At 46.3% G+C, this 12653-nt stretch overlaps 1 protein-coding gene across 1 annotated transcript in view; it reads right to left on the bottom strand.

The window, feature by feature from the left end:
• LOC144129152 (uncharacterized) overlaps positions 1-11840 on the bottom strand; it is a 62415-nt gene extending 50575 nt beyond the window's left edge. Inside the window, exon 1 of the mRNA XM_077663096.1 lies at positions 11664-11840. The gene's annotated coding sequence lies outside the window, so the exon portion shown is untranslated. The remainder of the gene's footprint in view (positions 1-11663) is intronic.
• Between the last annotated feature and the right edge of the window lie 813 nt (positions 11841-12653).

Below are 12653 nucleotides of genomic sequence, written 5' to 3'. Positions count from 1 at the left end.
CAGCCGAAGGGCCGGATGTCCATCTCCTTCGGGCCGCCCGCGGCGGCCCATGCGCGCACTTTCTATCACTGGGAACTGCGACCATCCAGCAGCACCGGGACCGCCTCGTGAACAGCAGCAGCAGCACTCCCTACACATGACGTCACTCATTTCTTTGCGCGGTAAAAGGGGCGCGCGTGCGCACTGGCTTACGAAAGGCGCAGCAGATGCAAGATGCAGCAGATGCAAAATGCGCTTGACAGAATAGGAACTGCTCGCTAAGTGGCTTGGCTCGGCTGGCTCGGGGAACGTGACTTGTGCGCCGGGGCTTTTCTGCGAGGTGCTCAAACGCGAGCACCACGTCCCTGCTGTCAGCCCTGCGAACACGACAGTGCGGCGGCGGAAGACAGTGCTCTTCTGCGTGGCGATAACGTGAGGGAAAGCTATTGTTCCGGAAGGTCATTTAGGTCATTCCAAGGCGCCTCGGGCGAACAATAGATGCGCGGACGGGACAATAAGGACGCGGCAAATGACTCTACTCGCGGTGTGGATCGGGTGCTTGCGCGAGCTAATCTTTATTAACGGCCTCCCTGTCACTGTTCATTTCTTTCCTGTTGTACCACGTCGGTTCTACCCGAACAACAGTTGCCTAACAGAGAAGAACTGATGCGCCATGGCTACTGGTATTCATTATATTGTTCGGCTTTTCAATAAAGTTGTCTCTCTCTCTTTCTTGTAGTGACGCTCCCTAGAATGACTTAAAAATGCAGCTGCAGTCTGTGTAGATTTTCTTTTTGGTCTCTGAAGGAGAACAAAATGCCTCGATATCCATGCTCTGATTCGCTCGTGCTCGTGCTGACACATTCTATTCGCTTACCCTATAAGGCCCCATTGACCTCACTCTCCTGCTCATGTTCTATGCGCGTGCTATCCTTGCAATACTGCTGCAAATTTCCTACGTGCAAAGGCATCCCAACTCTTTGCCACCATCTCTGGATTGTCCCAAACCAAAAGGGGGAACCTTATACCCAACCCTAGCCAAGCATCATGGGAGGCGGCGCCGCTGACCAGCACATTACAGGGGGATCAGCGAAGTCTTGTCATCCGAGCAATGAATGTTCTTTGCGACCGCCAATGGTATCCTAGACTAAGGATTAACAGAGTATAGAAGCATTATCCTCTTTAAGAAATGTAAGTTTCTCTCTCTCTCTCTCTCTCTAATCCCCGTTTTAGCCTTGCTGTTTCAGAGCCTCCCAGTTCCCGCACAGGCGTGCTCGAAAGCGACCAATCCCCGGTTATGCTGGAACAAATAAAGAAGCAAATCTCCGAAGCTTCGAAATCCATCAGCTGCTATGCAGAAGCCTGCCACCGTTCTGATGATCACTGGTGCTGAGAGATTTGAGCTTACACCACATATGCGGGAGGTGCAAAGTTAGACACCAGTGCCGCCCGCTGCCCTCCGTTTTTTCAATGGGTACAAGTTTTCCCACTGCGTATTGTTCGGCATCACTGGGATAAAACGTTTGAGAAGATGAGTCTTTGAACCCATCTCTAAAAGACAAAGCACGTTAGTCACAGCGCTAACTGACCAAGCTGTCATTACGTCATTAAAATCAATCCATCATCATTAGCTTACCTTTCGTACGCATCCCACCTAGGTCATAAAAGTGGTACCGACATCAACCCGCCTGATGCTACGGAGGAGCAGCAACAAGCTAGGGGGGCGACTGTGGTGAATATATCCTAAAAGAGACCACATGGAATTGACGGTTCGACTGCTGGCCATTCTATTACCTCTCTAACATAGCTAATGCCAGATTGATCACATGGTATGACTATGATCGGACCTTGCCGCAGCCTTTCGAATTAACTACAATGACTACAAGAAATAAAATATGTGATAAAGTAGTCCCTATTACTAGTCTACTTATAGCAGAGCCGTGACAGCTTGTACACGTTGCTCATTAATTCTATTTTCTCTTCTACTTGTACATCCTTGCGGATGAACAAGGGTAATCTGCACTATATGTCAAACTACACGCAACAAGTACAGCACGAGTTCTAGCAAAACTGACCCAGAAAGCTTCGCACATATGTACGAAGCAACGCGCACAAGATTTCCAGACTACAATGTTAGTTACACCAGGCAACAGGTGACACCGTAGCAGCCATTGGAGAAAGCTTCAGCAGTGTGCAGTGAGGTGCACCTACGGAGATGAGTCCTTATCTCTAAGTCACATTTGCAAAAGAGTACAATACCAGTTAAGGCCACGAGTTTTTCTAGCTGGTGAAGATTTATGTGCGCAAGAAAACCAGCGCAAAAACAAGAAAACGAGGGACAAAGGAAGGAGCAGTAGAATACATTTAAAAATTTAGACGCAATTCTGTAAGTAATTGTGAATTGAAAATGTATGCTTTAGTCGAAAGGATTCTATTTGTCCGCAGTGTAGCGCTGCTATTTCTGGCTTGCAGAAGGTGTATTTTTCTTTTTTTTTTGTTCAAACAACGCTATGAAAGATCAAAACAGCATGTGTCGAAACAACTCACTTGCAAAAGACGAAAGGGAATTTTTCTCGTCACCAGTGAAATTCTTGCGGCATTTTGAAACATAAATTTGTCGCTGCGACAGAAATCCTTGTATTTACAGCAGGCGCCTTCTGCACTATTGCGCAGTGTACCGTCGCGACACCAGCAGACGTGCACCTCTACAGAAAATCTTCTGACTACGACAAGAGCTCTGGCCATTGCGACAGGCTAACAAAAAGATTGATTTATTTACTGACACTTTCTGCCGTCACTTTAGATTCGAAATGCGTGAGAAAGCATGAATTTGTCAAAAGGAAGGTCAACAAGTCGGCGTGAGACACTCCTGTAGACTTCTACTAAACGCTGGGGTTGGGAAATTGAGAAAACTAGGGTCGTATAGAACGCCAATGAAGATAAAAGTGGTGAGTGGGAGACTCGATATACAGTCTGGCAACTGGCGGGCCGCTTAAAAGTAGGCGCCAAATGTTGCGTGCACTTTGCATTTACATCAAAGCTTATTTGAGTCAAGTTCAGAGTGTGTGATCTACTTGTTCCGAAAGCTGCCACAAATCAGTCTTGTGAGTCTTTTACAAGGAACGTGCACAGACCACTGCGTAAAAGCGACGCCTAGTTGCAGATTTTTTTGAGCAGGACTAGTACGCATCTGGTTTCGAGAAGCCGAGAAGGCGATGAATGCTAGTAAGGAGTGGTTTTGAGTTGTCTTAGAGCTTGCGCGGGCTAATGTTTTTTCAGAAGTCCACAGCGCCTAGGAATGCTCTCAAAAGTACACTAACAAAAAGGTTACTCTATCAACGGCACGTACTCGAAACTAGGATGCTTTCTGAGACACGACGAACCAAAATAAACGCGAACATGTGTCCTGGAGTATTTAAATTTGAATCTGTGCATTTTAAACCACGCATCTAAGATCGGCACAGCATACGCCCGATCTGTGGCGTTTTGCGGAGCTCGAGGCGTACGTCGCAGGAGAAGGAAGCGCGATTAAGGTGGATTCAGATGACGGACCGAATCGAAGATATCGAGAACGAACATCGCATCACGTGACTTGACGTCACGGATTCAAGCCGACCAACTCGCGTCCGCGGACGACGCGAATGGAAAAAGGAAGCCGCTTTTTCGCTTTGGGGTTGTGCTGTTTTCATCCGTCTTGTGAACGTTTTCAGCACGTGGGCGGTCTTCTGACTTCACGTGACGTCACGGCTTCGACCGCGACCTCTTCCGTCGTGTGAATTCACTCTTAGAGAGCTCTGAGTGAAGAAGAATACGATCATTATGGTGCTGTACACAATGAATAAACAAAACTAATACTGGTTCCCTGCTTAGTCTTTACCTCTTGCAATCCCTCTCCTTCCATGCTGAATTCTATTTGCATCTACAAGTAGACTGAAATTTTACTTTTATCCACCAGGAATTAATTACATGTAATAATTTAACTATGTCACTCTGTTTTGAGAACATTGCCAACACAGATGCGTAGCCCGGAAAACAGAGACCTCATCCACTGCCTTCCAATTAAAACTGTCCTGCGCTAGTTTGCGATCAACCTATCCTGAAGATTACTCAATCTTATCGGCTCGCCTGGCTCTCTGCAGCTCCCTTCTACGTTTTACTTATCTTGGAATCTACACCGCCAAACTTGTCTGTTATCAGTTACCTGTTCTCCGCATCACAGCGTCTTCTTTGTTTCATATTGGATAGCAAAACTAGTGTTTGTTTCCTAACACATCTTGCGCTATTCTATTTTCTTAACGCTACTGTTTTAAGTTTGCTTTCCATAGCTCACTTCATTATTGTAAATTTAATTTCAAGCATTTGCGTCAGCCTTCAATTTTCAGTATTAAAGCTCAAAATACAATTATTATAGAATTAAATTTATACATTGCAGTTTGAATTATCGATAACTACCACTGCAGTTGACGATGGTGGCAATTATTTCTGATGATCTGGCTGCAAAGCTTAATTCCTAAAATTTTATACCCAGCACTAACACAAAGTTAAAAGTACGAGGAGGTTCTGGTAAGTCTAGAGCTTCGCCCTCATCCAAATCCTCAATGACAACTTTAGGAATTTTTATAAACACCCTACCATCTTGCAACATTCTTGCTTGAACAAATTTTATCCCACTAACACAGAATTTTCCTTTTTTTGTGGTGCAATGAAGAAGCCTGCGGTCTCTGCTGACTTCGCACCGAAATGCTCTTGTGCGATGAATTTTCTGTCAACGCAAAGAAAGGCTGCAAAGACCATTTTTGATACTCTGTCGGCAACAGTGCAGCGGATAGTGCCGCTTGATGCGCTCCAATGGAGTGCTGGATAGCTCAATACATTCAGGCCATTTCAGCACCGACGATGAAAAACGACCTAGGAGGCCCGTGGATGCGATCTGCTAGGAAAATGTGAACACGGTTCACGCAAAAGTTTCGGAGGCGGAAAAACATTTATTGAGAGCTTGAAAGCTGGTTCTTCTCAGTCCGTGAGCTCAATGGCCTGAAGCGCAGCTCGTCCCGACTCTAAACGTTTCACAAGAGCGCGTGGGTTAGGTACTAACGCCGGTCCCCATCAATTGCCCAAATTCTTCAATGCTGACCTGAAGCCGAACCCGGGGCGTCTTTTCAGGCCATTCTTCACAATTTTGGAGCAGAAGCAGCAAGTTATTTTGCGTAAGCTCGTCACAGTGGATGAGGTAAGGTTATTTCTACATTATTTCAAGATCAAAGAGCAGTCGAAGGAGTGGAGCGACTTAGGTTCATCTCGACCATAGACATCCCGAATGGAAAGGACACCCACCAGGCGATGGTACCCGTATGACAGGAATGAAGACGTGTTTGTGTATTACGTAGACGTGGGTGTCATGGCACAGCAGCCTATTATGTTTAACTGTTGTACAAAGGCAGGAGCTGGTCAAAAATCTGTTCACGGGAGTGCTATTTTTGCATGACAACGCACTGCCACACAAGGCTCCGCAACCGTTCAGGAACTGGCCAGTATCAAATTTCAGACAGTGCGAAATCCATCTTGCTCACGTGATTTCACACCCAACACCTATCATCTGTTGCAGGATCTCAAGAAGCACTTCAAGGGAACACATTTTTGTGCCCGTGAATATGTCATAGCTGCTGCAAACGGGTGGTTGGATGCACAACCACGGGTATTTCTCCTGAAGGGCAAACAGACGTTGCCTGATCGATGTGAAAATTGCATTTACCTTCAAGAAGAACATCTTACATAAATGGCAAGTTCTATTCCTGCACCGATAAATTCTCTCCACAAAGCTCAACACTTATCAGCATCTCATCGCACAACATTCTAGTTTTTTCTTCTTATCAGTGGACAACGGGGGAAAAAAGAGTTTAATTGCAAACAATATGGCAGTAATATGAGCAATGCAGCCAGCAAGAAGAATTTGGCGAGATTCGAGTTCACAGATAAGCCCTCAGAAAGCCTCTGCAATATATCATTACAAAGGTAACCCTCACTTTAAATGTCAGTAAAGGAGAATAAGATGCTTCTTCGCGCTATGTGCAGCCCTTAAGTGTGCCCTGCATAATATTTAGCCTCTAACTGAGATGAAAGAAAGAAAGAAAGAAAGAAAGAAAGAAAGAAAGAAAGAAAGAAAGAAAGAAAGAAAGAAAGAAAGAAAGAAAGAAAGAAAAGAAAGAAAGAAAGGAAGGAAGGAAGGAAGGAAGGAAGGAAGGAAGGAAGGAAGGAAGGAAGGAAGGAAGGAAGGAAGGAAGGAAGGAAGGAAGGAAGGAAGGAAGGAAGGAAGGAAGGAAGGAAGGGAGGGAGGAAGGAAGGAAGGAAGGGAGGGAGGAAGGAAGGAAGGAAGGAAGGAAGGAAGGAAGGAAGGAAGGAAGGAAGGAAGGAAGGAAGGAAGGAAGGAAGGAAGGAAGGAAGGGAGGGAGGGAGGAAGGAAGGAAGGAAGGAAGGAAGGAAGGAAGGAAGGAAGGAAGGAAGGAAGGAAGGAAGGAAGGAAGGAAGGGAGGGAGGGAGGGAGGGAGGGAGGAAGAAAGAAAGAAAGAAAGAAAGAAAGAAAGAAAGAAAGAAAGAAAGAAAGAAAGAAAGAAAGAAAGAAAGAAAGAAAGGCATCTGCCATCAGAAAACACAGAATCGACGCGCCAAATTCACCCTGAGGCATGAAGCTTCTTGATTTTCGAAGTTACGCTCTTAAGCTCGTTTAGCGGACATAAATAAAGGGCAGGAATTCTTAGCCCGGACGGAAGCGTTGCGGGCACTTCTTTCAAGGGCGAACAAACACAAGGCAAGAACTGTTGTTATTTTCTTTCTAACAGCCATTCCACTCAGTTTCCTCTCCAAAGGCTTTGCTGCTTTCATCAGCTATCTTCTCGAGCCTGTAGCGCAGTCAGGCGCTAAGTGTTAGAATGCAAGAGCGGCAGCTTGGGCACGAAAGGAAATATCAACATCATAAACAGGAGAAAGAGAATGATAAGTGTAAATTCGTTTCATACTGATCCGCGAACAATCATATTAAATGGGTGCCTATCAATAAAAGGGAAAGAAGGAACAGGAAAGCGGGTGGCTGTGATAGAAAAATTATGTTAGGAAATCCAAGTGTCCGCTTGGACTCATGAGCTGCGTAGCCACGACTGAGAGCATGGCGAGAGGGAGAAATCCTTCCAGTCCCTTCGATCTGCCCGATTCAGTCGCGTCAAGCATCTCTATTTTGTTTTACCTGCTTGAAGATATGACGAGCTGGTACTGCGCAGACTAAGCAATATGACACCTAGAGTAAAAAATAGAAGTAACGTTTAATAAGGTACCTTCTGATGTGATACTGCATTCAAGGCACAAAAAACGAATTAAAACTTTACCATGTCCAACATTCTCCGAGAAAAAATTTTCAAAATTGGAAAATTGTAAGACACTTATGAAAACATTGAAGGTAATGGTCTATTCTTCTCATATGTCGCGAAATATTTCTTTTAAAGTGTTTACATAAATCGCATCGAACAGTTAACACTGCCTTAAAAATAAACCCAATGGGGAACGCTTTGGACGATAAAAAAACCGCTAATAGAAAAAAATACAAGACTGCCGTCGGGTGCTCTGCTGATATATTGATTGTTATAGTGAAATCTTACATTATATGAAAACATTGCATTCAAAAAAGGTTCCCGCTCAAAAATGCTTTTCTTCTCAATTTTTGGGCATGCTAAACCTTCCGTGGTTAGCCCCGCGCAATGGACCAACCGCAGCTATGGCTCTGTGTCGCGCTCTGAGCCAGAACAACACATTTGTTACCAAATGCGCGCGTTTCGTGTAATTGGCCATCCCGCTTTCGTTGTAACCGGAAGGAGCCAGCTCGCCTTCTCCTTGCAGAGCCGACCATCTCTGCATTTCCGGTTGATTTAAAATACAGAAAAGTAGGTAGTCGTACCAATGTGAAAGGGCAGAAGAGCAGAGGCGCCCCGAGCTAACGACAAAGATGGATCGATCGCTGCGCATTTTATTCATTTATATTTTTTTTCTGCAGACATTTGAAAGGGAGCAAGAAACGACAGGCGGTTCGGACTCCAGTGCACTGCAATGGAAAAAGCGGACACGCTCGTCTCGAGAAATGCACAACGTAACAAGAAAGCCCGCCGGCATTCTTACAGCGCGGTGGTGTCCAAAAGGGCTCGGCCCGCTCTCAATAACAAGCAACCTGCAGAGCCGTAATCAAGGCAGTACGAATGTAACCACAGCGCATGCATAAGCGGGCCTCTGCCCTGGCCCACACAAAGGGCTCGCAAGCGAGATGCTGTACAGAAAGTCTGAACCACCCCTCACAAGTAAAAGGCTTTCTTGAAGACCATTTGCGAGCAAACCAGTGCGCCCGCGCTCGGTTCACGGTCGCCATCATTTTCAGAGATAATTAGGTCGACTATAATGCTTTCTCGGACGTTTTAAAAGCGTGCCTAAGCTCAGCGATCCGAAACAAGTTGGCCTAAGGACAAGGTCACACGTGTGGTGGCGCTTGGTCCTCAATAAAGCTAACGCAAATTAGAGTATGACGTATGAGGACTTACCCTCACGTGAGAACGTTGGTGTGTTTCTAATCACTCTTATTGTTTCAAAAATGCGTTCACGCGTTACAACACACCCGCCGTGGTGGCTCAGTGGTTAGGACGCTCGGCTACTGATCCGGAGTTTCCGGGTTCGAACCCGACCGCGGCGTCTACGTTTTTATGGAGGAAAAACGCAAAGGTGCCCGTGTGCTGTGCGATGTCAGTGCACGTTAAAGATCCCCAGGTGGTCGAAATTATTCCGGAGCCCTCCACTACGGCACCTCTTTCTTCCTTTCGTCTTTCACTCTCTCCTTTATCCCTTCCCTTACGGCGCGGTTCAGGTGTCCAACGATATATGAGACAGATACTGCGCCATTTCCTTTCCCCAAAATCAATTATTATTATTATAAATTATTACCAATTACAACTGTTTTCCAAAGTTTCAGGGCTTCTGCCGTATCACTATATTTGTGAATGAGCCGCACATAGTGTTTGGCTCCTGTCAAGCTCCAAGCTTTCTGTAGGCGTAACACGTCCAAATGCTTTTGTTTTGCAATGCAAAGTAGTTATACTGAGCACAACCGCGATGGGCTTCGCACACCAGTGAAATGGCGTTCAGATGCAACGCAGGGTGAGCGCTCCTTACACGCCCGTGGCCGCTTCGTCTTCGCTGCAGCTTAGAGCGGAGGCAGCGCGGAGCGTGCAGCTACAAAAGCGGTGCAGCCGCAGTCAGCAGCCAAGATGCGGCGTACACGTGACTGTGAGAAAAAGCGTCAGCAAGGGCAAAATCATGCCGTACGTGAAGCGCAAGGCTTCGGGGTGAAGCCAGATGTTGCCGGCTAGATGAACGCAGCCTATGTTCGGGAGTATCGCAAGCGTAAGAGGTAAGCACCCTGACTAGCCGCCTTCTCTGTCCTGCCCGGACCGTCGACGGAGCCGCCGTCTGCTAAACATGCGCTAATGGATTGACAGCGTGCTCAATAATTCGAACGGCATCGGAAACGCGGTCTCAGAGATAGCTTTTTGATGACCTGTTCGTGTTAAGTAGGAGCTTAGTCGTTTTAGATTTAAACACTCTAGAGCTCCAGTTAAAGAGAAGCCCCCCGCGCCGTTCGGCGACTGTTGCACACGCACGCTAAGTGGCTCAGTAACTTTTGGAGACAACTGTAGTTCAGTCGCAGTTTTCTCTTAGGAAATCTGGAGCGACCCTTTTAAAGGCGTGGCGTTTTCTGTACTCAGTCAGTCGTTGGCTGAGAATGCGCCAATTACTTCTGCCAACAGTTATCACATCAATAAAATTCATTGGGCCTCTCTTCGTGAACGACCTGTCAGACATCGGTTGAGCTGGGTTGCTTATGACGAGATATCTTGGTGCTCACACATTCACACTTAGAAATACTTTACTGGGTAGCACGCAAGCTTCGTCGATAAAATTCGCCAACTAAGACGTGTCTTTCCACAGAAAAGCACCTCAGTTCTTCAGTTTCTACATGCTACATAGCACAGCAAGTTCACTATGAAAAAGAATAAAATAATGGAAACGCCAGCACCTCTTTGCCCAGCCATGCCGCTCATATTGTTGAGAGTAGTGTTCCAAATACAGGTCGTGATCTCCTTAAAATGCACAATAATGCAAGAAGCTTGAATTTGAGGGTAAGATCCGACTACTCTTTCTTTGCTTCTTTTTCCCGAAAATGTACAAGGCAGCTGATTGGCTACAGTGACGCAAAGCGAGTTTGCGCTTCGCACACGCTGAGATAAGCAGTGACTAGATCGTTATAGCAGCTGTGCGAAAGATGGCGCGGTTGCCGTTTTATACAGCGTGTGTTTCTCTCCAGGTCATTAATTACCGTATAGATTAGGTAAGCATCTTTTCATGGTCCGTGGATGTGAAGTGGATGCGTTCGGGACATAATTGCAAGGAACGGCGCTTCGCATTTCGATGCGCCAATGAGGTTATTCTTGGTGCAAAGGAGCCACTTCAGTTAGGTTGTTTTTTTCAACAAACTGCGCTTGTGGTTTAATTTAGTCAGCATTCGACACAACTTGTTAAGAGAGAATATTACAAATGCGCGCACGTTTTTAACTGCCCAAAGACTTTCTCTTTAATTTCCCAATGTTTATGAAGCGGGAACGTTGTTATTCTGTCTCGACCCGAAGACCAGTTTTCTTTCGGCTTTTTTATTAAGCAAAGGTCGTTTTACAAAAAACGACATCTTTACATTGTTCATGGCACGGAGGAGCGCACATCGAAATTTTAATAAGGAAGCTAGCCTAATCACCGCTAGGCGATGCCTGTTATAGACGTCATGACGACACAAACGATTCGTCACCAAGTGACCGGTTCCAGAAATACGCACATAATGTCACGAAAAACACCTGTATAATAACATTTGTTATTGCTTTTACACATCTAATGGAGTGTCCTCGCCTCAGAGTAGCCATATAACTGACTTACACGGGCGCTTTGTGACACCGAGATAAACTGTTGTACTATTGGCGCGTCGAAAACAGATCTTCAAATACTCGCAATGAAGACCATTTAGCAGCAGCTGGCAAAAACGAGCCTGTATAGAGGTGCGGGCATACTAATAATCAAGATGCCTTGAATGCATAAACTCTAAACTGGGGAAGCTGAGCGGCTTGAAGAACTTATCGTGCACCCAGTTCAAATTGTCCCTAGGAAAGAGCTAACTATAGATGCGCCGATGGGCGCTGCTCTGCAGCATTCCCTCATTTCAGCGAAGAAATTTCGCAAGCTTTTTTCTGACACTTTCCGGAACAAAAAAGCGAGAACCTTAAACTGGGAAAGGAATGCCTTAATAAGTAGCTCACTGCACATTCACCTTAAAAGAAACCAAGCTTAGGCAAGAAAATAATTCTGCAGTTAACAGGCAATTCTTAGTCACTTGAAGTTTAAGTATCAGCCAACAAGAAACACTGACAGAAAGCTTGGCTGCTTGTGACATCCTGAAAAACAATACGGACTATCCTTGTTTTTTTACAACTAAAGACTTTAACTGTCACTGTCTCTGACACTTTTTCTCCGCATGCTGGGTCTCAACATTCTCGCCAGTTATGTCTGCTTGTCGCTGGGATTTCTTTATGAAAATCTGTTCTCCAAAAACTCACCTTGACGAACTGTGTGCCCTGTGCCGGGAGTCGAAGTAGCGAAGTGGGGCGATGGGAAACCACGGGTCTCCCGGGGAACGCAAGCGGAAGCGACGACGGCGAGAGTTTCGACGGCGGGCCGGAGGAGGCGAAGTCGGTTTCGGGTTGTGCGCCGCGAGTGCGCTCCCAACTTTTTCCCGAAGTGCGGCAGCCGGGCCGGCGCTTTTGAACCCACCTTCCCCGCCGGCTCGCGCCGGAGCCAATGGGAGGCCCCGGAGCACCTCTGACGTCACGCGGGACGTCACGACGGGAGCACGTGAGCCACGGCGGAACGCTGATGCCTCCCGAGAGGGGATGGTAGGGAAGGAGGGAGGGAAGGGATGCCTCGGCGCGGGTCGCGCGCCTTGATTTGGCGGTTGCGGAGGCGGCGAGAGTGACGAGCGACGCACAAGTCGCCGTGTTTATGACGACAAGAAAAAAGCGGACGCATGACAGTGAAGAAACAATGCAGAAAAAAAAATAGCATTGACGCATGCCTGTCTGAGCTTCGTGAAATCATCGCACGGGGCTGAAAACCAAAACCAAGGATACCCCAGAGTGCATACTAAAGTCCGATATCTGTTGGAAGTATTTGCCTCGCCTCTAATGATTTTTTTTTTCACAATTTATCTTTCGCTTTATATCTTCGCCCCCTCTGCGGTCACACGGGCCTCCCACTTTTCATTTCTTGAAGCGGCACTTGTCAAATCCTCCATGTCTAAAGTAGCACTCTTTCTCTGCTTCTTTCTGTCTTTCCTTGGCCGTATTATTCGCTTCCTTCAAATAACGTCACTGCTTTAACGCCGCACATACTACCTCTACAACGTATAAGGCCTGCCTTCCTGTCATAGCGCTGGCTCGTACATGATAACGTACAAATTTTAATAACGCGTTGCAAGCCCAAAGCCTCTTTTTTTTTTTTTAGAGCGAGCTTCGGCGTTTATCGAAACACTGCGTCGTTGTAAAAACACT

Source organism: Amblyomma americanum, chromosome 4 (genome assembly GCF_052857255.1).
Source record: "Amblyomma americanum isolate KBUSLIRL-KWMA chromosome 4, ASM5285725v1, whole genome shotgun sequence".
NCBI classification, from domain to species: Eukaryota; Metazoa; Arthropoda; class Arachnida; order Ixodida; family Ixodidae; genus Amblyomma; species Amblyomma americanum.
The sequence above is the reverse complement of the archived record's forward strand: the minus strand, read 5'-3'. Positions and strand labels throughout refer to the sequence as shown.